The 27,209-nt window shown below is 37.5% G+C and overlaps 1 long non-coding RNA gene across 4 annotated transcripts; it reads left to right on the forward strand.

Annotated features, from left to right (window-relative positions):
- The first annotated feature begins 1,771 nt into the window (after positions 1 to 1,771).
- Positions 1,772 to 26,446, forward strand: LOC107311502 (uncharacterized). 4 transcript variants are annotated; one of them, XR_001554097.3, is made up of 6 exons: positions 1,772 to 2,102; positions 3,978 to 4,052; positions 8,284 to 8,356; positions 20,977 to 21,117; positions 22,929 to 23,017; positions 23,229 to 26,446. It is a non-coding gene; the product is annotated as an uncharacterized LOC107311502 (long non-coding RNA). The 4 variants fall into 4 exon arrangements; XR_014943950.1 differs by lacking the exon at positions 8,284 to 8,356 and having other exon boundaries at positions 1,796 to 1,875; positions 1,964 to 2,102; XR_014943951.1 differs by lacking the exon at positions 8,284 to 8,356 and having other exon boundaries at positions 3,978 to 4,038.
- The last annotated feature ends 763 nt before the right edge of the window (positions 26,447 to 27,209 follow it).

Below are 27,209 nucleotides of genomic sequence, written 5' to 3' on the forward strand. Positions count from 1 at the left end.
TCAAACAGCAGCACTTCAAGGCCTTGACTTAGATCAAGGGTTTGTCATGCTCCACGTTTCATAGCAAGGGGTAGTTGCTCAGTGCAAGAGAATCCAGGTGAGCAAAAAGCTGCAAGTGCTAGGAAAACACTAGGCACAGAGAACAGAAGCAGTGACTAAAGATCTCACAGCAAGTCATTTATAGATGTGGATGCCCATTTCACACTAACGCAAGCTGCTTTCCTTCTCCACTGTACCTGTGAATAATTGACCAGCTGAGCAAGTAGATGTCTTTAAACAATTACCAGCTCACTCAGATCTTTAGTACAGAACTGATCAAGTGAACTCCAGCTGTGTGAGTTGAATATTGCATCTTACATTACATCTACAGATTTTCTCTATCTGTAGTTTACAGTAGGTGCTTGTTTTTTTTCCTGTTCAGACTAACAAGATGACAGAAAATAACTGTAGCAGTTGTTTATCCAAGAAGAACCAATGCTGATTTCTATTATTATTAATAATAAGTGAAAAAGGAAGTTGTGTTTTGGATCAGTTATCGTTGCCAGAGAGAAATCACCACTGCTTTTGCTCGCTTTACTGGGGGGAAAAATAATTGTAAGAGAGGACGGCTTTTCCCTTCAAACACCTCTTATTCCCAACTTGCATATGCCTCTTTCCTCAAGATCTCTTGGGTATAGGCAGATGATCAGCACAATATGACTCACAACAGCAGAAGACTTGGAGTCAGCAGCATCCTTCAAGAAGATTGGTGGGGAAAAAAATGAAAGTTAACAGGAGAGAGATGTGTGGAGAGATTTCCATGCTGTTCTTCTACTTTCTCATGTCTACTGCTTTTCTGCTGATGATACAACTTGCAAGTTATTAAAAATTTAACATTATTCAGAAGCATCTTTCCCTACGCAATCCAAGCATTTTTCATTTCTCTCACCTGTCCTCACAAGCACTTTCATTCTTCAAAAACAGCAGGGAAATAAAATATATCTACAACGTATATTATGTTTAATACATGGCAACTGCTCCTTACTTGTGTACATAAATGTCACAATGGATCAATTGCTGAGTATTTTTTTGTCTCTGTAAGGTACTTTGTGATTTTTTTTCTCTTCAAAAAACTGCATATGCTGAATGAATACAGAGGATATGCGAGTCTGCCATTTGAAAAAGGGAACGTGCAACAAGAATGTGAAAAATTCCTGCAATCGCACATTACGCCATTAGGGCCACAGCAGCAGCTTCTTAATTCTTCTCTGCTTACTCCCAGGGATCAGGCTGGGGGCAGGGATGTTAATGTGGGCATTCTGTACCATGGTTTGTGATTTGGCCGTGCCTTTTGTTGAGGAGCTATGAGGGAGCCCTGGGATCATGCACAACTCAAGCAAGATGAAAGGAAAAATTGTGTAAATCCAGTGCAAACGTCAGAGTTCTAAAAGGGAAGAGAAACAATGTAATCCAGTCAGAAGGGTCTGTTCCCCTCTCCAGCCAAACCACTGCAGTTTTTCCCAGTGTATGCCTCTTTAGGGATACTGTACTTGTATGCAATTAGCACCCCATGCTGCTTACTGGAGAAGGAATCCACTGGAGTATTTTTTATGGTCCATCTTCTTTCTGAAGTCCTCCAGGAGGTACATACAGGTTTAATCTTCCTTTCCACAATTTCTCCCTTGGCTGAACTAAATATATTTTCATTTCCTGAGAGGTGCCAGCTCTCTCTGTTAGAGCAAATGCCAGTACTTGTCCAGTTAATTAACAATCCTCTGCTTTAGAAAGATAAAGGTCTCCCTTACACACACGTGTATGACCTTGTGAGCCTGAAACCTGCTTGGTGGCCACTGAAGTTGATCTTATTGAAGCCGCTGTTGATCCTCACTTAACCTGGTCGTGTGGTCCTGCTGAATTCCTTGTGAATGAGAAGTTGCTATTCGGGAAATGGATCAGCTTGAAAAATCATCTCTTTGTTTTGCAGGACTGGTTTTTGTCTGGGTAAGCTCCTGTCACTACTGAAGCAAGAAGATGAAGCAGAATCCTGTGAAAAAGCAGAGGAAGGAGCAGGGCAGCAATGGCTTGTCTTGCTGTGGAGCCATTTGAGTTATCATTTTTCACAGGCAAGTGTATCCTCCACTGATCCTTAGATTTTTTATCAGCATCTACATGAACAGATATTTTTCATTCAAGCTGCCAAATGGGATAGATGCATGTAGTACATTATTAACTCTTAGATTCTACCACATAAAAGATTAACCAGACCCAGTGATGACAGTAGAACTGCAGTACCGACTCTTTTCCCCTACAGTATTTTTCTCCCCAGCACTTTGGGGGAGTTCCCAAATTTGGAGAGGCCCCTTTTCCTATGTAGAGTAGGCAATAAGTTTTCAAAGATGACTGTAAAGCATAAAAGAAAGAGTTTCCTGTTACACTTTGTTGAAGGAGTGATTATTGATAGTTTTGTCCTGATTTTTTTTTTTCCTTTTTTCTTTTTCTTGTGGAAAATTCAGAAAAAAGAATCATGCTTCCTTGCAAAATTATGTTGCAGATGTGTTTTGTTTTTTGTTGTTTTTGTTTTGTTTTTAATTATTATTTTAATAATTATTAAAATAATTTTAATTATTTTAATTATTTTATAAAATAAAATAAAAATAAATAATAATAATTAATAAATTCTATTATTATATAAGAAAACAGACACAATTGTTTTGATTTGAATCTTACAGTGATCTGTTTTGCCATGTTACATTAGAACCATCCTGGAACTTTGAAATCATGGAATAGGTGAGGAAGGGACCATTGGATACCTTTGGCCTGAAGCAGGTTTCTGAGCAGATCGTGCAGGGTAACATTCAGTTAGATTTTCAATATGTCTGAGGATGGAAACTCTACAACCTCTCTGATCAGCCTGTGCCAGTGTTTGACCACTCACACAGTAATTTTTTTTGCTTATGTTTCAGTGGAATTTCCAGTATGTACGTTTGTACCTGTTACTTCTTATCACTCACTAGACATGTCCAAGAAGAATCTGTCTTCCTGTTCTTAATCCCTTCCTATCCCCTCAGGAATTTACACACAAATCAGAAACAGAGGTACAGGAAGGTACTTCCTATGGGAAGAATGATATAGTACATTCAGATTTCTGTTAAAATAAGGCCAGTTTAAGAAGATAGAGGAAGCAGACAATGAAAGCAGAATTTCCTAGAGGTGAAGTTGTTTGCATAAAAGATATCATGTCCTGAACTTTTTCTTACGTGCCGTGTGACTCATACAGTACCACAGCACATCAAATCCTTTATATTCAGTAACATTTCTATTTCTTCCCTACTGAGACAGATAGATCACAGCAAAAGCCATTAATGTTTTTATTAGGCCCATCTGAATAGCTTTGTAAAGGACACTTGGGGCTGCCTCTTAATTTACAACCTAGACTGAGCAGTAAGTTTATGTGGACAAAATTGTCTCTATCCTTAACTCTGAAAATTAAATATCACCAGCACAGATATGCAAAGATCATGTACTACTCTTCCACAAATTCAGATGCAAACTGTGGAGCAGCTCCTTGTTTGCTTGGCTTTGAAGTGCAGTTGTCTGTGGCCTAGAGGGCAAGATTATTTAAATGTTAATAATTTGTCCCCAACCTTTAAATATCCAGGGTGTTATTCTCTCCATATATTTTGTTTCACTGAATTGCATAGTGGAGGGCAGCTGCCTCCTACAGTTTATGGGGTATGTCTCCACCAACATGAGAATGATGCAATTGATGGAGAGTTTAAGTATATTCCTTGTTTAAAATGTGCTCTTCTACTTGCACAAAAGGACTGTAGTTATTAACATGCTAATAGATTTTATTTTGACCACATGGAGCATACTGAATTTTTATTTATCACATACTGAATTTTTATTTATCATACACTGCATTTGCTATTGCGTGTCTTTTGTATGATCACTGCCTCCCTGTCTTCTAAAGCATTCTGTTTAACTCTGTCTTTCAGTGCCCCAAGGAAGGAAGCTGAAATGTGAATAGGACTCTCATCCCATACAAGTTGGCTCTTGGTAAGTCTGTGAAGGTAAGTTTACATTTCAGTTAATCCTTTTATTCTTATTAGATGGATTTACAGGAGGCTATGGGTCCTTAGGGATGTCACTTCAGCCCTTGAAGGAGAGGACTGTGGCTATGTTTCACTTTGCAAGAGGAAACAGTGGAAGGAGTGCTGAAGAGGTTCCCATACAGAGATGACTTGGGATACCTGAGGCTGAGAAATTTGTCTTTCAAAAATTGCTATGCAAATTACTATCATTTGTTCCTTTAAAATCCTTCTATTTATGAACATGTGCAAAGAAACTTGAGTGATAGGAAGAATAATTCAGTGACTCAAGTGACATTGGTGGTTTTCCATATACTACAGTATTTGTAAGCATCCATTCTGATGTAAGAAATGTGAAAAATACTACTGGATATTATACCAACATTACAAAAAGTGCACTCAGTGGTAATTATGAAATTACATACATGTAAATGATCTTAAAGCTGGCTTAAAAATTAACCTAGAAGTCTACAGCAGAATAATGTCGTGTTGGATCGGTTCCACTTTTTGGAGATGCTTACCCACTAACTTCCATTCTACAGAATTTCCCCAGGGCAGTAAAAGGGTTCATTGTGTTCAAGAAATTACCACATAGATAAATTATGACAAAGAAGTGATTTTCTTTTCATATGTGATATATTCTGTCACAGAGAAGCAATTTCAGCTGTACTTCTAAACAAAAGCAGGAGTTGATGAGGGTAGATTAATTGCTATTACCAATTTTAATCATCATTTAAATCAGCAAAGAGGAAACAGTTTTAAATAATAAATTTTAATCTTGTTTTGTATTCTAACTTATTAGTTTCTTTTCTAAAAGTATGCTGGACTTTCCTAATTAGCAACCACATGAATATATTGATTTTCACCTAAATACAATCTTTGTGCTAAATGTAGTACTTCCTTTTGTCCGACTGGTGAATAAATTATGTCTATATTCATGCATTTAGCCACTGCATAGTCGGATATAACTTTAATCTCTTTCTGACTAACAAGTAATTTAGTAATTTGATGAACAGTACATTTACTGTTTACCCTACTATGATTATCCTCTTGCTTGTGTCTCTTGTCAAGATGCAGTTGGATGGAATTTGCAACTCAATTAAAAGCACAAGACCAACATTGTAAAGTTGTTTGTTTCAGTTAAATTAAACCAACTTAAGTAGCTGGTTACTTAGGGAAAACATCCTTTTATTGAAATGGGTTTTACAACTAATTGTTTCATTAAACAAAGAAAGTATTGTCCATCAGTAACAGATTGTACTAATAGTTTCTGATCATCATGTCTGTCATGATTTTAGAACTAGCAGATCTCATCCTGTTACACCTCATTTGTATTTATGGATTGGAAGAGGATAATAAGCTATCCGGTTTTTCAGCAGCCAAAAATTTCTCATCTATGAATAAATTAGTCATTGAATTCAAGTCACTAAGCAAACAGAAATGCAGAAAATACTATTCTTGAAGTTGCAGAAAAGGCTATAGCTTATTAACTAGTTCAGTACATTTGCAGGTTTAGATTTAGTAATCCATAAGTTCGGAATTACCTGGCTCGGTGATTTGCCTTTGGCATTTCACATTTAATGGGGTTATTAATTTTATGTAAATCAAATCATTTCGTGAATTGTTATGAGTGTAGGCGTAGATGTGAGTTGTTGGTATTTAAGTTTTAATTTTATGTAGGTTTAGTTGCAAAAGTATATTAAATTTAAATTAGGAATCTGGTTTCCACATGAGGTTCCACTCCAGGATGCACATTATGGAGTTAAGCAATAGGAGAGAAATGGCTAACTAACCAGTAGCCACCAACAAACAATGTCTGTCCAGATATTGATCCAGGTGATTACAAAACTTGGGATGTAGATAGACTATGAGACCCAACTGAAGTAAATAATGCTAATGAGCACCTCATGCATTTAAGTCATGTTATAATTGCCACTGCGTTTACAGAAAAAAAAAAAGAAAAAGAAAAAAAGTACTATTCAATGATGCTACATTCCTGAGAAAGAGTGTGGGTAAAGCATGGAGGTGCAGAAACAGCCTGCTGATTCATCCTGACAGACAGGTCAGGCCAGCTGGCTCATTAACTCAGAGGTATAAGATACTGAGCTTTTCTCTGGGGCCAGAGAGAGAGAGAGAAGGGGCAGGAGATAACCTGCAGGCAGAAACCATAAGAACAGTCAGTACAGGAGAGAGCTTGAAGACTAAAGCTTGTGTTTATGAGTGTATTTCTGCCTACAGCCTTTCCATTTACTGGAAACAGAAAGAAAATTTACACCCAGACTTTGTGGGAGGGATAGGTATGTAGACGGGACCGAGTGGTCATCCCAGCCGGAGAGCTCAGCTACTCTGGGCCAAGTGCATTTGGTCAGCATCAGCTTGGCATTCTTGGTGTCCTGTGATGCTCCAGGCAGCAGCTGGCAATGTCTCCCAAGGCTTAAATGTGCTTATGAGTTTTCCAGAAGAGTAGGGGAGCTGACCTCTGCAGCTCACAGCCCTTTAACAATATAACCAGTGGTGACACCATCTTCCTGCAGCTGCATCTTCAGTTTCCCATGGAAACGCATTGCTTTATGGGTTATAGTCTCTAATGCTGATAATTGGCCACACAGAATTTGCAGGCTGCATTCTGGCTCTTCCAGAGATGTTACTTTTAAAGCATGTCAGACATAGCTGTGGAATGGCATCAGAATCAAGGTGTTCCTACTTTCTCCTAAAAAGAGCAGTATGGCTTTCCTACATGAAACAAGGAGTCTGTTTGAGAAAAGGTCATGAAAAAAACATTTGCATTTTGAGCCAGACACACTGGTTTCTAAAAGAAACAGTGTGTTTTAGCAGTATGTTCCATAGATAAGGGGCTCTCCACTCCAAGCTGGTAAAGTATAAATCCACTCTGCTGAAATGCAGCTTTCTGAAAAACAGCACCTGACACAAAGTCAGGAACTTTTGTTCATATTTTTTTTAGAAGTCTTTGAAGGAGTTTTTAAGGCCTTGAAGTAAGCTGTGTCTTAGGAAGTCTTTAGGAGCTTTTAACTGAAAGCTATGTGTCTGAGATGATAATGGAGAGAAATAGTGAATGCAGCTCGAAAGGGCAACACTGTTTCCTGAATATAAGCCCTGAAGAGCCATCGTTGTGCTATTAAGGAGGACTGGACCTCAAAAATTGCGTCTCTGAGTGATGCTTCATTAGGCACCTCCATGTACCTGGGGGAAAAAAAAAGAAGAATGCAGTGTTATACATAAGAAGCTGCACCCCAGAGCTACAGCACAGCAAAGATGCTGATGTCACAGCCATTGAGCTCTGCTGGTTTTTGCAGTCAGGTTTCAGTATTGATCAGGGACAGAATAAATGAATGGAAGGAATGGAATTGCGTATGCCTTACTCATAGATCACACATTTCTCATAGAAATGTACTTTGTTTCTGTAATTCATTTAGGAGGCTAGCAGCTCTGTAATAGTTTTTAGGGGATTTTTTGTTTGTTTTTTTCTTAGTTAGTTTCCTGGAAACAGAAATGGGATAAAAGATTTGAAGTGTGTGGTGAGAGCTAAGAGCATTTCAAACCACTGAAGGTTGTTTCCCACTGTAGACCTATGCTGATATCCAGATAGGCAGCAAAAGAAAGAAATGAGACTATCGACTGTTTTGTTTCCAGACTTCAGCTTTCAGCTCAATCCCACAGCTTTGGATCTGTCTGGGAGGATTAACAAGGCCCAGGGTATTGATGAATTGCATCTGACATGCTGCAAAGGAGATTACTTGTAGCCCTTTCTCATAGTAGTGATCCTACAAGATACTGCCTTGTCCACGGAAGCAACAGGGCACTTGAGTTCCAAACACAATAAATTTTCTTATAACACACTGGATCACAAACATCTCAGAGCCAAGCAGTGTAAAAGTGTTGCAGGGTTGGCGTGCTGGGTTGTGGGAGCTACCACTGAGTTGTAAGACCATTTTGGACCATTTTGGTCCTTTATTCAGTATGTGATGTGAGGGAAAAAAAATCTATCCTAAGATGGCAAAAAAAGAATAAAGAAAAAGAAAAAATGAATGAAAGAAGACCAGACTAAATTAAAAAAAAAAAAAAAAAAAAAAAAAAAAAGAGAGAGAGAGAGAGAGAAAAAACTTAGGGAATTGGACTGGAACTCCAGGAGAATAGTTCTTCAGGTAAGTCTTGACAAGCAGAACTTAACCACTTAACCATGTCCTTTTTTCAGATGATGAATGATTCAGCAAGACTAGTTGAATATATCTAAGGGATTTACAAGCTGGTACATTTTGCTGGACAAGGTCTGTATTTTTATGTGATCTAAAAAACAATATGATTTTCATTCAAATTGATGCACAGCCACACATTGCAGACTGTATTATTCATTTATTTTGCATGGAAAATGATTGCTTCAAAATCTTGAAGTACCTATTAAATCATCTAGATATTTTAGTGAAATTTCTGGACTTTTCTCTTATTTTTATCTGAGCCAAGGAAATTATTTTTAAATATTGTTTTTCTTTTATGTCACCTGTTTTTATTTTAATGTCTTATAAGAAGTCTAAGCCAGAGATTATTCATTATACATTTATGAGATAAAATAGATTTAACAATAGTAAATGATGATTTATGAAAAAATATTAATGTAGATCAGTTTTTTGCATAGGTAAAATGAACAGTGGGTGTCACCAACCATTCTCAATCCCTCCCCCATCATCCAAATTCTGCTTTTGTTTCAATCTGCATCTCTGAGGCCACAGAAAGACTCTGTGGACCTTTTCAATAGGGCACTGAATAGATGAAGCATGTGTTAGATCAAATACATATACCAAACTGAGGATGAATAAATGATGCTGGATATACCATTGCTCATGTGGATAGAAAAGCAAATGAAAAGTGTTAAAGGTGCAAAGCCTGCTCAGAAGGAGCTTTTCTGAACTTCCCTGACTGAAGGGAATATTTTGGGTTTAGATACTGCAAAACTACAGGCAGAATGAACAAAATACAGGGAAAAGTACTTAAATAAATTTTGACAATCCACAAAATGCTTCTTAGTGGGGGCAGAATTGAAAAAATGCTGTGCCCCCATACCCATGTTTCAGCAGTAAGAACTGGTCTCTGTAACAGTCCTTCCTTCAGTAGAAGTGAATCAAAAGCAGGTCATCTGTTGTCTCCTGGCATCACTTCTTCAAATGACATCTTTTGTCTAGTGGGAGTTTAGCCAACAGAGCAGGACTCCTGGGGAACACAAATGGTTTTGTATTCCTCCCAGGAAGTAACATTTTGTTATGTGGACTTGGCCTAGGATGTTGATTTTTGTCATCACAGCAGGCTGGGCAAAAATAAAGCATTCATCCCAAATGCTTTACTTGGGCTTGAAGGCAGCTGGTGTCTTAAAATGCAAGCCTTTGTTGTTCCCATAAACTCTCTTCTGAGAAAATGGACTGCTATTTTTGAATTAGAATCTGCATCAGAAAACTACAGTGATTTGCATTTCTGTCAGGCCTCTTGTGCGGAAGGGCAGTTTTCTACAGACTGTTGCATCAGCTAATTTACCACTTACAGGTCATACTCTGAAGTTTTAGAACAAGTCTTCCATTGATTAATGGGTAGATTTAGGCTGATATTGGTACTGTGAGCTGAGCCCTACAGGAGAATACAGCTGTATAACTTAACATATAGATCGTTTACAAGTCTGGCTGAGTTACAACATATCACCTGGCAAAAACAGCAGTGCAAGGAGAAAGCAGTACAGGATACATGTGAAACTACAAAATGATTGTCAGTAGTCTATGTAGTTGCTTGCACAAAACTGAACTGAAAAGATTAGAGTTGCTCTTCTCTTCTTGTGGATGGTGCTGCTTTCTTAGCTTTAGGTCAAAAAGTCCAGAGCTCCCATAAACTGTAAATTCGGGGAAATATGGACTGAGTGAAATGACTATAGAATCCATCCAGAGAGCTCAAAATTATTTTTAAACTGTCTCATTGCTGGCCTTAAATAAATAAATAAATAAATAAATAAATGCTGGAAATGAAACATTGATTGGGTTGGAGTGGATCTGTACTCATTAGCTGGGAACCATTAGATCTTACAGAAGAGCAGTGCTGTGCCCACAGTGATCACCCATGCTTCTCTCCAGCATTAACTGAAGTAAGGAAAATGTCATCAGTAGTGCAGCTTCAGGTCTTTAATTGCACAAGGTGCCACCATTGCCAAAGAAGGTGCCATCCCCACCATCTGCCATCCCCAAAATTTAAGGGGATGTTTATTGGCCAAGCAAGTTGTAGAGGAAAGGTTCAAGTCTGCATACTCACTGAGTACTTTCTTGCCTTCATATTTTTCCTCCTCAGGTGTATCATAGGTGGAAAGGCTACAATGAGCTCTAGTACAATTCTCAACTCTAAATATTGGTTATGTTGCTTGCAATAGTGGTTTGAGAAAACAGGCATGTTAGATTAACATGTACTAACCATGTAGAGTGAACAGATGAATAATTTGAACTCAGGCTTAAAACAGTGAAAAATACCTCTGTCACTCTTTTCCTACCAAATTGTGACTCTTTTTGGGGATTTTTAATGTCTCCTAGTCCCCAGTTCCACATCTGCCACAGAGGATTGCTCCACAGAAAGCAGTGACTCTGTACTTCTGTTTTGAAAGGAGTCAGATTAAGAGAAAAGTAGAGGTTCATTACTCTGCAACAGTGAGGTTCATTAGTCTGCAAAAGATATGGACACTGTTTAAGAAGCTAGGTTGTGTAAAGGGAGTTTCTAACAGTCATCTTTGCTGTCATTATTAATATCATCAGATTGCACTGACAACAAGCTTAAGGAAAGTGTAGGTGGGAGACAAACAATGTATCTCCCTCAAAGCATATTTGTTAATAAAGCTTTTGTTACACCTTGATTCATTGTCTAGTTTGGAGTCAAGACTAGTTATTAAACATTTCAGAGAAAGAAAGGATTGCTATGACAACAAAGCATGAATTATTCAACTGAAGGGAAGAAGGGACATGCAATAACAGAACAATTGCTAAAATTCCTCTTAAAGGATTTGTGTGCATCAAAAGCAATAATAAAAAGGAAGAGTTTCAATCTATGCTATCTTGCTAACTGCAGCTTAAAAAAAAAACAAAACAAAACATTTTTTATCATTGGTGGCTTGCAAAATGAAAGTTGAAATGTAATATCTTCAGCATCTTAAATCTACTGAATAGCGAGCAGTAACACAGAAGAACAATCAAAAAACATTTCTGGACGTGGAAGTTTTGGGCATTGGAACTTGGTTGAAATTTTGGATGTTTTTTATAAAAAATGTTGAACAACAGAAGTCAGTGACATGACCCAGGATGCTGTAAAATGCTGTAAAACAATGTTCTTTCAATTATTAAATCTTTTTCTTTGGGAAGCTTCTAGTCTTTCCCAGAAGAACTTAAAAAAAATGGGGAAAATGATTTAATGCAAGAATGAAAGTGGAATGCGCTACTTTATTTCGTGTATCCTTATGATCTCTTACCTAGAAGGCTTTTCTTTGTGTTTGATGTGATTCTCTTTAACACACAGCGTATGCATTTTTAACAAAGCACAGCATATCTTACTAAACTTATTTATTTTTGTAAAAAGCAGTTTCACCTTTTCTTTCAAATAAAGACAGTGATAAAGGAATGAACTGCTGACCATCCAAAATGCTACCCTAATGGGTAAAGGAAATGGTGTAGACAGCAGCAATGGAGGCTTTTCTGCCATGCTCCTCTCCCTTCAGAACTGAAGGTGCAGCTATTTTAGAGACTAGCCACTGTGTCACTTCAGGTGTTGGCATTCCTTCTGGCCTCAGGTAGGGGTGTGTGCCTCCTGCCAATGTGGATTCACACACAACACCATCTGAAAGGGGTCAGAATGGTGTAAGAACTGGTCCGTAGGCATGTAAAAGGATTGTAAAATTTATGGAAAGTCATCTGCTCTTTTTACATCAGCTGCAGAAGGGACGATGTGGAATTTCTTTTATTATTATTATTATTTTTAACAATAGCAGCTGGCTCTGAAATGTTAAACTGTAAGCCTCCTCCATTTCTCTGACTAAATAAATAATTAAAATAGAGCATTATAAATTAGAGACTTTAAAATTGCATTTGTATAACCGAAAGTGGATTTGAGTGATAACACAAACGGGTGATTAGTTTAATAAAGTTTGGTAATGTTTTGAGAAAATTAATTAAGTGGCCATTCTCTTACAGTATAAAAGCTGGTTACTGTGGCTGCAATGCTCTGTTATTATATTCAATAAAAATGTTCATAGGATTTTTAGCATGTGAATTAAGCACACAGTTCTAGCAGCCAAACTGATGAGAAAGAAGGTCAGAACTTCTTTATCTGCTAAATGATCCAGGCAATGAAATAGATCTACACAATGGGCCTGAAAAATCAACTTTGTAGAAAGCCTTTGAGCTTATATTCTTGACTCCTAATAGATCAGCGTTTCTCATTTTTTGTTCCACTGGGAATTCATAGAAGCTAATGTAACTCATTCCAGAGAAGCTCTCACGTTTGAGATATTCATATTTCCTACAGAAATACATTCCAGAAGAAAGTTATGCTATGCCTACCTCAACATGGCTATATATGTACTTTGTCTTTACAACCGTTTTCCTTCATTTTTTTTCTCACTTATATTTTAAACAAGTTAAAAAACAAAACAAACAAACTCATATTTTTTTCCCCTCTTCTTTAACATTTTTGCTCCTTAATTTCTTCTTTACCTTTCCCCTCTCTTCCTTGCACATCAGCTTTCAGACACTCCTGAATTCTCTAATGATGGATTCATCAAAGAGAGTTAAGTTTTATTAAAGAATAAAACAGAAAAAAGTTAATAGGTCTTCATTTGCACAGCAAGCCTGCCTGAGATCAGGAGTCAGCTGATGTCTGACTGTTTGCCTAAGACTGCAGTCACCACAGGGGCGTGAAGTATAGTGGATCACAATGAGGCAGCATAACAGGGTTACCTGGCCAGAGAATTGGACTCCAGTTGGCTGTGGAGTTCACAAAACTTCATTTATGATATGGGGGACTCAAGAATTGTCTGTGTAACAAGATCAGTGTCTGAGCTGCAATTTCTTCACTCTGTTGTGGAGGTCTGAAGAAAGGTAAAATGTTATTACAGAAAGTAAGTGCATTTTTGCAGCAGCTGATGCAAGATGGAAGTCTCACATGGGCATAGGCTGACTGAGGGTCACTGTATCATTATGTCCCCCCAGGACAGAGCTGTGAACTACAGTGACTCCACCTGTCTGCTTTAACTTCTGAACTTGGCTATGAAGATTTTACAAATATAAGCAGACATGTGAAATGGGATCTCTTTCTTTCTGCTTTTTCTGTGTGCTCTCAGTGAGGGATGGCTACCTCATCTACAATTCCCTTCCTGATTGCAGACTTCTTGAATGTCCAAAATGCAAGTTACCTCTGGATGAGTACCTTTGAACTATGCAATTCCTAGTTTCTCCTGGGAGCAAAAATAAAAGTGTCAAAACATAAAAAAGATAGCTTATATTAAGGTTGTTCATAAGCTCAAGGAAGGCATATAACTCACTAATTTCAATAAGCTATGAAGGAAAACAACCTATGTGCAAAATGACCAGAAAGGGGAAAATGTGAAACTGTATAAGGTGTGCTGACCTAATGTTATTTCCAAGCTATCCCTGCTGTCAAAACATTTAGACAGTTCAGGGCCACACTTGAATGTCATCAGTGCATTTGAAGTGAGTATTAGCTCTCTTTAATTTATTCACTGCTTCTGTGGAACTGCTGTTGATTTATAGGATGTGTTTTTTTATTGGAAGAAATCGCAATAAAATCTGTCAATTTCCTTTTTGATGGGTCAACTGAAAATGATATCAGTCAACATTGCCAGTAATGCCATGTAGTGTTGTAGAAGCCTGCTAAAAATGCTCCCTTGTGCCTCAAGTAACAACAGTGATAGAAGTGTTGTTATAACTCTTTTTTTCTTCTTATGTATTTAAATACGGGGAAGTGAAGTGACTGCCAATGTTTTTATTGCATATGTGGGATATTACAGTCACTTACAATATACTTTTCATTACATTGTGTTTCTCTAGCCATTTGGATAGTTTGATCAAGTCTGTCAAAAATAGATATCTGAAGTTAGGCTCCTAAATGAAAGACTCAAGTTTGCCTCAATATGAACATCCAGTGGCTTCTATTAACGTCAGTTAAAGTGACAGCATTACTCACTTCATCACTTAGTAATTTGGGTCAATTTTACTTAGCTCTCTGAATTTATCTATTTCTTTTTTTTTCTGAAATACCAGTTACAATTCTTGTTTCTGTTCACTGCTTTTTCATGTTTTGTTGTCATTTTTTTTTAATTTTTTTTTTTACTTCAGAAGTGAGTAAGCTACAAGCTGATCGGAGAGAAAAAGAAAAAAGAAAAAGCTATTCTAATTATGGAGAAAACAAAGTGAAAATGAGTGCAATGAACTCAATCAAATGTGTGATAGAAAACCAGAAGGGTCGTGAGGTTCATGAGCATAAGAAAAGGATTAAAACAGGGAATGTCAGCTCACAATCTCAGAATTAGTGGTGTCCTAGTCGAGGGTCACTCTTGTGGTAAGCAGATGTGCTCCCTGTGTAGCAAGAATTGTGGCTCTGCAGCGGAGGCTCAGCCTTGTATAGGGTATGTACTTCAGATGTTTTTCTATGTCAGGGGATCCACAGAGAACAAAGCAGATATCAAATATGAGAGAATAAAAAATAGTGATAGCAACAATAATAATACTAGGAAATGAGTTATTTGCTTTTTATAGAACAGCAAAATAGAAAACAAGGAAAGTAAGAAAAAAGAGAAAATAAGAAATAAATTTTGGAAGGTTCTGCTGATGGAAAAGACCAAATGGACCAGGACACATTTTGTCTAAAGTAGTATGAGGCAGCATTTCTGGAGCGGTAGATTCTGCATAATGGAGGCGTGAATTGCCATGGCCTAGAGGTCCAGATTATCTGCCAGGAAACATGTTCCATGTGATAGCACAGGTCTTGCCACCTCATTCTTTGAAAGAAGCTCACAGCTATATTGCACACCTGGAACAGTCAAAAATGCTCAAGGGACATTATTTAGTTCCTGAAAATAACGAAGAATTTGTTCTGTGAAGTACCCAAAGGACTTCATAAAGTTCTTCTGTTGGGAAGTTAAGTAGTTGCAGGGCTAAGTCCCCTGAGGGGCGAGACGGGTCTGGAGCAACTCAAAAAAACAGCAATTGACAACCTACTCTGCATCAATGGGAAGTTCATTTGCCGTGGATTACAAGAAGTGGAACTAGTAGAAATGCAAGGTGTTTTTTAAAATTATGTACCAACCAGAGAGGATTGTAAGCAAATATACTTCCCAAACATTGAGTAATGACTGTTCAGCAAATGTTAGAATCAGTTTTTATGTGAATATTTTTTACATTTGAGGGTGAATTTGGGTTTAATGTCTTTGTTTGCTGGTTGTCTGTAAGTATATTTCACAATCATTTAGCATTTTAGGTCTTCAGTTACTGCATAAGGCAAATGTCAAACTGAAAAGCACATTTACCAAGATAATACTTATTGTAGTGTAAAATTTCCTATTTGGATTTTATGCTAGGTTGAAGAATTACTTACATCACCTAGAAAAAAAGAGATTGTTGACCTGTGTATCAAAGCAACAGAGCAAGAACTGAGAATGGTGAGTCAGGGAATCAGTGAAACAAATAGTTTGCAAGTAATGTGTAGAACAAAAATGATTTTTTTGATGGCAGTCCTGTGTGATCTCCAACTATTACATCTGAGATTTTTCTAGTTTGATTGAGGACAGATTTCCAGATAAAGGAAAGCATGTACATGCTTTGCAGATATTGAAAGCCACAGTGAGTAACGATCCTGCAGAACATGCTCTAGTTGACCTGTTTTGATCTGTAGTAGGCTAGATGACCTTCAGCTTCAGCACTCTTACCTGTTCTTCAGTTCCTCCAGTTTTTCCCATTTTTAACTTAATTCTGTCATATCCTTTGCTGATGAAGATCTGAGCATTTTCTCTTGTGCAAACTGTATCCTGGTCCTCATTTGCAGGAGCATTACAAGTAGAGGTAGAGTTGTCTCACTCTAGTCAGCACTAGTCAAGCTGCACCTGGAGCAATGTTGTCCAGGTCTGGTCCCCACAGTTCAGATTGGACAGACTGAAAAGGTTCCAAAAGAGAGCCACAAATATGATTGAAAGGCTAGAGAAGCTGCCATTTTGGAGATTATATCTTTTTTTGGAGTTATATCTTTTCACCCTGAAGAAGAGAAAGTTTAGGGGGAATCACACCACAGTTTTCCTGTATATTTAGCAGACTATTGGTGGATCTCTGTCTAGTGCCTAAATGAGACTGAATTCATCTATAGCATATTATGTTAAAATTAACTTTAATTCAGAACTTAGAAACTTACCAATTTATGTAGCCTTTCTAGTCATTTTTTTACAAGCACAAGCTGAGTTCTTGTTATTTTAATTGTTGTTATAGCAGAAATCTCCTAAGTCTTTTTGCCATATGCCCACTTAGAAGAGGCACAACAGAAGAGAGAAAATCAAACTAATGGTGGATTAATCTTTAAAAAATAAAAAACAAAAACACATTAATTGTGGCCATTCTTGTACATTTTAAAATTGTGTTTCTATGTTGTGCTTAACAAATCATGCTGCAAGCTAATCAAGGAATACAAAAGAGCTACTTGAATTAGTTGATCCTTAAAAAAAGGCAAGATATTCAAAGAGGAGAAAGAAAAAGAATTAGCTTTTTAATATCCTGCTTGCATTATGCTACATGCATCTATCAACAGAAGAGAGAGGCAACTTGAATCTCGGCAAGTAGAAGCAAAGTCATAGGTGTCCTACTGTGATTTTAATTCAGTGTATAAATATCTAAGAGAGAGAAAGAGCATAGTGGTAATTTAGAGGTACCAGGCTATTGGTAATGTGTTCAATGGTTAGCATTGTAGGAAACCATTAGAAGGTAAACCAAAGGATAGTGAATAGAGAGAAGCACAACGATTTTGTGACACCAGAACATAAGAGCTACATTTATGATCTAATTGCTGATTTGGATCTGTTTTCAAAGATAATATTGTTATGACTGGAAAGCCAGATGTGATTGAATGCTGTGCTGGCTCACAACTTAATCCACACTTTTATACTTGTCTGACAAAAAGCTTGATGAACTGAGAACGTAACAGAACGATGCCTCCAATGGTCTTGTAAGCTATCATTTCTCTTCCTTCCCAACAAGAAACTTTTTGATTGATTTATTTATTTGTTTTTGGTAGCAAGTTTCAGATTTAGTGTTTGATACTGTGCCAGTAAAAAAACAGAGAGAATGACAGTCATAGTACTATTCTTTTGAAAATGGCACCTCACTGTGACACTGAATAGACTTCATTTCTGACTGTTTAAATCTTGTGGAAAAATAGATAGATAGATAGATAGATAGATAGATAGATAGATAGATAGATAGATAGATAGATAGATAAATAGATTTAAATGGAGAAGGACCATGGTAGCCAATGTATGTTCAAGCTCCAAGAATCACAGACAGCCATTCTAATCAGACATTTCTTGAAGGGTGAATTTCTAACTCATTTGCTGCTATGGATTCTGGATCATCATTATTCAACTTCTTGCAAAGAACCTTTAAAAATACCTTGAGTGAGAAATGCTGTAAAAAAAAAAAAACAGTAAGGCCTGCATTTCTCTATTAAGATATCTTGGGATTTACAAAGTATATAATTTAGATCTTCCACCAGTGTAGACAATGCAGTGGAAAATAGGGACAATGAATACAGTCAGGTTATGCTAAGATTCTCCTGTATCTCCACAAAGCAGTTAGGACATGTATATCAGAAAGGTCTTTAAATAAAAGAAGCTTATAAGATGAGCGCTTTGATCTCAGATAAGGGGGAGTGTGCTGTTAATGATTTTTACTTTGTTCATGATGATAACAATGGGCACTCTAAAGAGGGGAGCACTTTTCTGTGGTTATTAAAAGGATTGCTCTCTTCCATTGGTTTTAATTGCAGCCTACAAAATCATAGGCTATTTTGGACATATTAATGGACATTTATCTAAACAAGCAGCTAGAACATTTGATTATCTACTTAAAAGCTAGTAACTGAGAAACTGGCTTTTTTTTTATTTTCAAAGAATGTGAAAATCTTTCAACATGTGTGAAGTGGATGCCCATACTAGAAAAGCCACAAAACAAGAGAAAAATAGATAAAGTGAAGAAAGTCACAATGATGAAAAATTATATTGCCAGTTTTTTCAGAGCAGTCTCTTATTTCTAGAACAGGAAATTATGTGAAGATTAATAGTACCTCCCAAGCTGATCTTCAAGAAAGCTCACTGCAGGTCAGAAGTGATGGGACTATTCTTAGCTCACAGTTTGGTTATATGTGATATATACTGAGCAGGGCACAATTAGGCAAAGGTCTTTCTCCAGTTCTTAGTGAAGGTAACCAATCTGGCCATAGGCACACTGTGGCAATGTAGAGAGCTCTTCACAGAGGGGAAGGATCTGAGTGAGCACAGAAACCAAGCACAACCCCAGTATGCTTTGCTGTGCTACATCTCAAGGTTTTCTATTGGCAAGTACAGGAAACAGTCACTTAATGTTCCTAACAGATGCAGTATTGTTGTTTAAGTCTTGGCTCTGGTTCTTACCTGTAAAGTGTTGTTAATATAATTTCAAGGGCCTGAAATTGAATGGCTTGTTTAAGCTCAAAGTTGTCTTATTTGTAACTGTTTATGATCATATTAAGTTTGTTCTGTGCATGAACGTGTGGTTGTGGCCATTATCTCTCCTTCCTTGCCACACAGTGGTTTTAGAAATAGCACTGATATTCCCACACTATGAGCAACAGGCAGCTGAATGTTGGTGGATAAGTGCTGACTATTTGATAGGTTAATTATTGTAAGATCTGTGTGTACATATGCATACATGTGAAGGTTTGTGTGATCACCCTTAACAAGGGTCAAACAGGAAAAATACAGCTGCAAGAGAGCATTACTTCTGCTCAGAATTTTAGTTCCAATCAGCTGAAATGACTACGCTCATGGTACATAAATTGCCCCTCTAAGGGAAGAGAGAGAGTGCCAATTCGCAAAGTTCCAATTCTAAATTTTTGAAAGTTTCCCAGATGAGTCAGATTCAGACCATCTGACTGTCTGTAGGTTACACCTACAAAGATCCATAATACACATCCAGTAATTACAGAGTCTTCTCCTAAGTGTCAATTGCAGTTACAGTATTAGAAATAATTTGCATGGCTGTAGGGAGGGAACACCTCGCAATTCAAAATGCATAATTTGTTTAGAGAAAGTCATGTGTGAAAAAAGCTTTAAGTTAACTCCTAACTAACTACAAAAGTTTCAGGCAGATTGTAGCGATAAAAATTCAGTGGGTGACAAACGCTTAGGGCCAATCTCTCCATTGTTATTTTAAGGAGAATTCTCCAATGAGTTCATTCAAGAACCAACTGAAATATTTACAGCACAATTGAAAAACGACATCCCACAACAGCAACAAAAGCTTTGGGTAGGTTCAGAAACAGGAAGTAAAAAATGTCTTAACAAGGAGCTGGTTGTGGAACTTCTGTGCTATATCTTTTTAAGCAATTTCTTGGTGAGACTGATTGGAAAAATGCAGTTTGAGATAAATGGGGAATGTTTGTTCAGGGGAATAAAGGGAGAGGAAAAGCAAATGCTGGCAGGTTTTCCTTTGCGAAAGAGAAGATTTCAAGGTGACTTAGAGAAATGTTCAAAATGATAAAGGACTTGGTTAAAGCTGAAAAAGATAAACAATGTACACCAATAAGGAGTTAAAAACATGGCTAGATAATGGCCTCTGAATGGATTTTGTGTTATTTGGGCTTCATTCAGCTAGTTAAATTCAAGGTTGTTTGACAGCAGGAGCACCTATCTGTAATTAATTTCTAGGTTTAAAGGTGCAACTTGCCCAGAAAACCTTTGTTGTTTTTAATGAAAACCGTTGTAGCTTGGAACACAGACGAAGGAACAAAGGTTTTTATTTATTTATTTAAATTATGACTTTGGATGGAGAAATTAAACACAGTAGGTAGAAAGATTCAGCACAGATGTGAATTGATCTTGTGTGTGTCTCTGCTAACTGAGAAATGGGCAAACTGACTTGAATTAAATAGAAAAAAATCTCTATCATGTTCACAGGAAAAGTGAAAAGGTCCTTGTATTTAAGAGACTGGAACATTTTTCACTTTGACACACTTCTGTGCTGAATCTTCCAGATGGGCAAATGCAGAATTATTGTTCCTTGGTAATTTTTTGGAAGAAATTTTGAACAGAACAAGGAAGATGCAAAACCTATTGAGCTAAAGTTCTCATTGTTAAACTTTCAGCAAGTGATAAACTTAACCTTTGTTATAGTACCTTTTGGCATCATTGCCTTTTGCCCACTGTAATAGGCAGCTAAATTCCACAACTGCTCTCTCATTTACCCCTTTTAGAGGAAAGGGGAGAAAATATGATGAAAAAGGACTCAAGGTTTTAGATAAGGTCAGGAAGATCGCTCACCAATTACCATCAAAATTACAAAGAGACTCAGCATAGGGAGGTTAATACAATTTATTGCCTATTGCTAACAAATTAAAACAGCGAGAAACTAAAAGCAAACTAAAAATCACATTCCTCCCATCTATGCTCTCCTACCTCCCTGAATGGCACAAGGAAACAGGGAAAGAGGACTATTATCCGTCCATAATGTTTCATCTCTGCTACTCCCTCATGATCACTCTCTCTGCTTATTACAGATAGGGGTAGGGTTAAGGTCCCCTCTACAATATACCATGCTTCCTGAACTGATCCTTCGGATTCTTCCCACAGGCTGCAGCTCACCACACACTTCTCCATCACTGGTCTGTACAACAGGGCCCATCCTTCAGCAACAGACTGTTCTAACCATCTCCAGGTCTGCTCCGGATCTTCCTGACCCTCTGAAGCCTCACGGGAAGTTGGATCAAGGGAGTAAGTAACCTATAGCTCTCAACTCTAAAATGATAACTGGCCAGTCCTCTAAGAATCTTTTCTTCAGCCTTGCTTCCTAAGGCTTCCTTTTCAGTGGTGACTTTGATCATCTAAAACACGGATTCTGATAGAGCTCTTTTTCAATTAGAAATACTCAATATTCAATATTTTTGTAGTTGAAAGTTTGCAATATAAATAAAGTTCTTTGTTGTTCTTTGGATTCTCTGCATATAAGAGGGTTGGATTTGTTTTACTGCGGATAGAATCATTCTTTCTTGCCTATTTCAAAATTCCCCATTTCCCATTTCTGAGGTGAGTGAGTAGCAAGCCAGGATTCCCTCTCAGCTGTGTCTGTTATTGTTTTTCTTAAATCAGCTGCACACTAATAATTAATAACTCTTTTGTGGTTTTTAGGAGTGTTCTACAATGTAAAAAGCATATACATGCTGTACCCAACAAATTTGATCCCACTGAACTTTCATCTATTTGCTCCTTATGATAGCTTCTTTAGAGTCAGATGGATCTTCTTATGCTGATTTCCAGGGGTTCCCCATTCGTTTTCTATTGATGACTCATTATCAGGTTTGCTCAGTTTATGAGCAAAGGGATTATTTTTCTAAATGAGAAGTCAGCCTAGGCCCTGAAAGTCAAGCTGTGCACCCTTCTGTTTCTCACATTATCACCACTAATAAAGGATCTGCAGTGGGGGACTCAGCTGACAACATTGTCAGTGATGCATGAAGCAGGCTAGAATCTAGTTGCACTTCCACAGCTGTAGGAGAGCTACAATAGGAACTGAAACATGCTAGTTGCTGGTCTTTTTTCCATCACTAAAATGGGCTGGGACATGGTGACTCAGTAGAAGCCAAGATATTGGAGCTAATTAAGTACCTTTAAGGTGAAGTCCTGTTTCTAAATACTTACTGCCTCATCTTGATTATTCACTTGCTTGATGTTTCAAGAGTCCCAAAATGACTGCAATGGTTTTTCACTCCTCATTTTTCTCACGTTGTACTTATCATGAATATAATTTGGGGTTTCTGGGTTCTTCTCACTTCTCTACTGCTTTTCTTTTACTGGTTTCCAGAATTTCAGTTTCAATACATATCTCTCTTTAAATCTAAAAACATGTCAATTTTCACTGGTCCTTGATGTTATCTGAGACTTGTTTGTAGGGACTTTTATACTTTGTGAAATTGCTTAATTTCTTACTTGATGTCTTGTGTGTGTGTGTGTGTGTGTGAAAAGGTCAAAACTTTAACTGTTTTAAGAGGTAATCAATTCTTCAGTTATTGTAACTAACACCAGCTTGAGAAACGCTGCAAGATTATTTTGGGGAACCAGAAATTCATGCAAATAGATGTAATATTTTTAGGTTTTTGGTTCTAAGTTACCACTCAGATGGGAAGAGATTGGGAAGCTATCTGATGATTAATGTGAAAGTCATCTTATTCTTAGTAAAAAATAATATATTGCCAAAAAGAAAACTGCAAACCAACAAGCTCTGCATCAGAATTGTTAGTGGCTGCCACACAAGGAGGTGGTGTATGTAAGCTGAAGGAAAAAAGAAAAAAAAAAACCAACAAGTGAGATGATAGTAAGCTCTTCTTTCTTATTAATATAGGAAGTGAAAGGGGTTTTGTCAGGCATTTTGGTCTTTTGATGCCATGATCCATGTAACTTCTTTAAAGAAAACGAATAGCTAAAGTTATTCAGATAGAAAAAGTATTGTGAGGGGATCATTTAAAATTTCTACATATTAGAGTACATGTTAAAATACAGTCCTAATACTCTTACACTTTTTTCCTAAGGTTTCACTTCTTCCTTAGGGAGATCAACAAGAATTTGCAGACATAGAAGCACCACAGATGCTGTAACAAGGACTCTGGTGTATCACTTGGTAAGGAGCATGTCAGCATAGAGTGGCTATTTTCTGACCTGGCTTTATCCAGAGTGACAGATTATTCAGTTGGGATTTCTCAAAGGAGTCATCTATGTTCTCTCATTTCTGTCCATCTTTATATGTCTATGGAGTGATCTCTCAATGTTTTTTCCTTCATAGAGCTTCAGTTTTTTAACCCCAAATATGATTTTGTAATTTTTCTTATTAGTACTCCACATCATGACATCATATGAAGCACAGAGAAGAACTACACGTGCCAGAGGACCTCACAGGTGGAGAGGAAAATACGTCATGGAAGTGACTGTCTCTCTCTCACACTGCCTGGAAGCAGTTGTGGATGTGCTTCCAAGCTGTGAACCTTCAGTTTCAAAGTGGGCTTCTTGGTCTTTGGAAAACTCTCTCCCTCTTATTTTATTTGATCTATTAGCCTCAATTTCAATTAGATTGTATTATATTGTGTTATCTTGCATCCCGATATCATAGTTAGTAAAACAAGTTTTCCTTAGATCATTGCTGCTGCTCTGTTTGTTTCCTTGAGCCCAGTTCCCATCACCCTACCCCTTTCCCTTTTTCCTTCCCACTTTTGGAGGCTGGGGACCCACAGGCCTACTGCCCCCCTGTCACAGATATAGCTTGATCTAGATAACTCTGTGATGGCAGAGATAATACAAATTGTTATTCTCTATTTACTTTGAACTTAACACCATCAAATGAAAATCTGCTACAGAAGTTGGTTGTCTTTTCTTGGTTTCATTAAGGCATTTGATGGGAACTGTAGAAAGGTCTGTGCTCTGAAAGCTGTACACCTCCATGGTCATTCACCGGTAGGAGGTGGTGGGGAGAAAAGAAAAGGAAATTTAAAGGAAAGTAAAGAAAATGCAAGATAACAAACTGGAGATTTGAGAAGGCTAATGTGAAGGTAAGACTGAGTTATTCTATGTTTCCAATGTCAGAGGGCCAGATGTCAAGTTTTCTGGAAACCCAGCGAAAGCAAACATTGAAGTCATGTGGGAAATGGCACGATGTTCCTCTGGCTGCCCTCAAGACAAGATGACTTCTCTGTACTGGGAGCTGGTGGAAAGCAGGCATATTGGGTTTATAAGTGCAAAAGGATATATCTTTCCTTTAAACACAGAACATTCTAGGAGACAGAAAAAGCTGACTTCCTCTGGGATCAGCAGGGCAGAAAGAAAAATCATCATGTTTATTTCTGGGCACTCCCTCCAAGGCTTTGCAGGTGACAGACCCAGTGAAAGCATCCATCTCCACTCTGTGCTCAGTAAGCAGAAAATGAAACAGAAGAGTCAGTGTGACATTGAGTGATTTCAAGCTACTTGTAAAGGCATGCATTCAACCCGAGGCCAACAGCTCAGGAGCCCTCACAACAATAGGGGTAGGTTTTAATAAAACTGCAGGCATCAGAATTGAAAGGGATCTTGAACAAGACAAATAACAAATGCAAAGCCTTCTAAAATGCATGTTGCTCATCAAGGTACAAAAGTTCCCCAAAGCTCTTGTCAAGATTTGAAGTTCCTATGAGTATTCTTTACTGCCCTTAAATGTCTTCAACCCATCTGAGCGCAAAAAAAGCTTTCCAAAACTCTGCAGCAACAGATTATAATTGTTGTGATTCCTTTTTATTTTTATTTGTTTAAAGGATATCTGAATTAATTGTGTAATCCTTTCCCAATGTTTGGGTTGCCTCAAATATTTTGCTCAAAACTATTCAAGGGAGAAGGACATATGTACAAATCCTGGGGCTGCTGTCATTTTTACTCTGCACAATTAGAATTGCTACAGCACTGATGTTGGCAACTTATATATAAGTATAAAATATTTCAGATGAGACTACTCAAAGCTGCACCATGGTGGCTCACAACATTTTGGCATTGTGGAAATTCAAAAGCCAAATCCCAGCTTTGCATGATCCTGTTTTCTGTCTGTATGGGAAACTCATAATCACAGCCTGAACCTCTGGTTAATCAGCTGAGGCAAGTGTTGGGTCAGCTGTGGGAGCACAGGTGAGGGTAATTCAGCTGTACTCCCAGAACGGATGGAGCTTGGCGCTGCCCCTCCTAGTCTTCATCTAAGGGTTGACCAGCACTAAGGCAGTATCTCTTTGAGATTGTTCCTTCATGGAGATTGGATAATCAGTATCAGTGTTTTCCAGCTAGACTGAAGGCTTCCATATTGGTGAGTTTTTCCTATAGATAACCTTTTGGATATATGTCACCATCATTCTTGTATTATTACTATCTTTGTATTATTTCTACCTTACAACCACCATTCTTGTATTATTCTCACCTTACAGTTCTTCCACTCTTGGCTCTTTTTCACCTATTAATCTGAAAAACTCAGCCTTATTGTTGAGATACTGAAAAGTGACCTCATCTAAGATGTCCTACCATTTTTAGACTTCACTTCTCTAGCTTAAAATAAAGATCTGTAAACTGTCTCATTATGCTCTGATCTACAACATACCTCAGAGAGGTCTGTACCTTTAGCATCCCCTCAGGTTGGGTTGAGAGTACTCTGTGCTCCGAGGAGCTGTGGGGTTGTGTGTAGGCTTGGACCTTCCTTCAGGGATTTTGTGTGCTAACAAGCTTTAAGGAGGACAACTCAGATAGATAGCATCTTTTGTAGTTTTGTCTAAAAAGGAGGTTTTCCAGCAAATTATAGTTAAGTTGTGATTTCTGGTGTGATTATCAGCTAAGCCCCTAACACTGGCATTACAATGAGAATCTTATTGCTTACATTCCTAAATGCTCCATAAATATATCTGCTGTGCAGTAAGGTTGAGCTACAGTTACTATGGGAATGTACTTTTGTGTGGTATTTTCTTTGCTTACTCTCTTAGCTACTACACTTTACCAATTAATTCTTTTGTATATCTAAACCCAGTGGGTTAATTTTCATCCTGAAGCTACTTGGTGTAACTCCTTAGGCTGCAGCACTGCGGTGTTAGTTTACACCACAGAGGACTTCACCTGCTATGAAAATGCAAGGATCGCTATCAAAAATTGTTTTAAAATGCTTGGCAACATGCCATAATAGCATATAAACTGGAGTGAAAAAAAAAACAACACAGGACATCAGAACAATACCAGAGGGAGAAGTAAACTTGGTGGAGTATCACCGGTTTAGGTAAACTGGGATTTGGGCAGACCTATGGCAAAAAGGTAGCTATCTTTCCTTATTATGATCATTAACAAATGATTAAGTGATCAATAGTTCTTTACGCAAGCAAAGATGACTAGTGTAATTCGTGGCTTTTAATTTCAAGTGTTAGAGTTTATTACATGAACATCTGTGTGCTATCCATTCCTTTCAGAACAGCTCCAATTTCAAGTTCCAAATGTAAGAGAATGAAATGTAATATAATTGTGGTCATTTTATTTTCTTCAATAAAAGTAATTGTTGCCTATAGCTGGTTTCAGAGTGTTGTGAGCAACCTGCAACTGTTGCTAAGTGTCTGTTAAAAGGAGCCTCTCAAATTTGGTGAATATCTTTCAAAAAATTCATTATATTTAGCTTTTAGATTTAAAAAATAATAATAATAAAGTCACAGTCTGTACAGAACACCAGGCAGTCCCTGAAGTAAAATGAAAGGTACTGTATAGCAGAAATCTCAGGTGAGTGCAAAGCAAACAAAAACCTTATTCTTTTACTGAATCAATTAAAAATGAGTGTGCGCATAAAGGGCTTGATCCTTATCATTTGAAAATAATGGCAAAACTCTCACTTGAATAGCAGCAGCAGAATCCAAGATAAAAATTGTCCTCTGGACTGATCTGGAAAAACTGTTTTGTTTTGGTTTTTCCTGTATATTATGCTCAAGGATGAGAATAATGCTTTGAGCAAAAGACTGGTAATCAGGAGTATTGTATTCTGTTCCACTGAACAGGAATGCCTATGGTTAAGTTTAGAGATGTATAGAATATGTAAATTCCTATTTTCTACATTCTTGAGTTAAAATTTATACCCTCGGCACTGTTCTTTCTGTCTTTGGTATGATTGGTTTGAACACTGTTCGGCCAAGTGATGTACACTGCTGCCATTGGTGTCAGGGGCACACCATCTGTGCAACTCCTTACAGGGCTAAAATTTGTGTGAATATCTTCATCATTAAAACAGGGATGATAATTCCAAAATGATCTGGTGGGGATGGTGTGAAGTTAAAGCTTTTCTT

This window comes from Coturnix japonica, chromosome 3, assembly GCF_054131305.1.
Source record: "Coturnix japonica strain WE chromosome 3, WE-NBRP24, whole genome shotgun sequence".
Taxonomy (NCBI): Eukaryota; Metazoa; Chordata; class Aves; order Galliformes; family Phasianidae; genus Coturnix; species Coturnix japonica.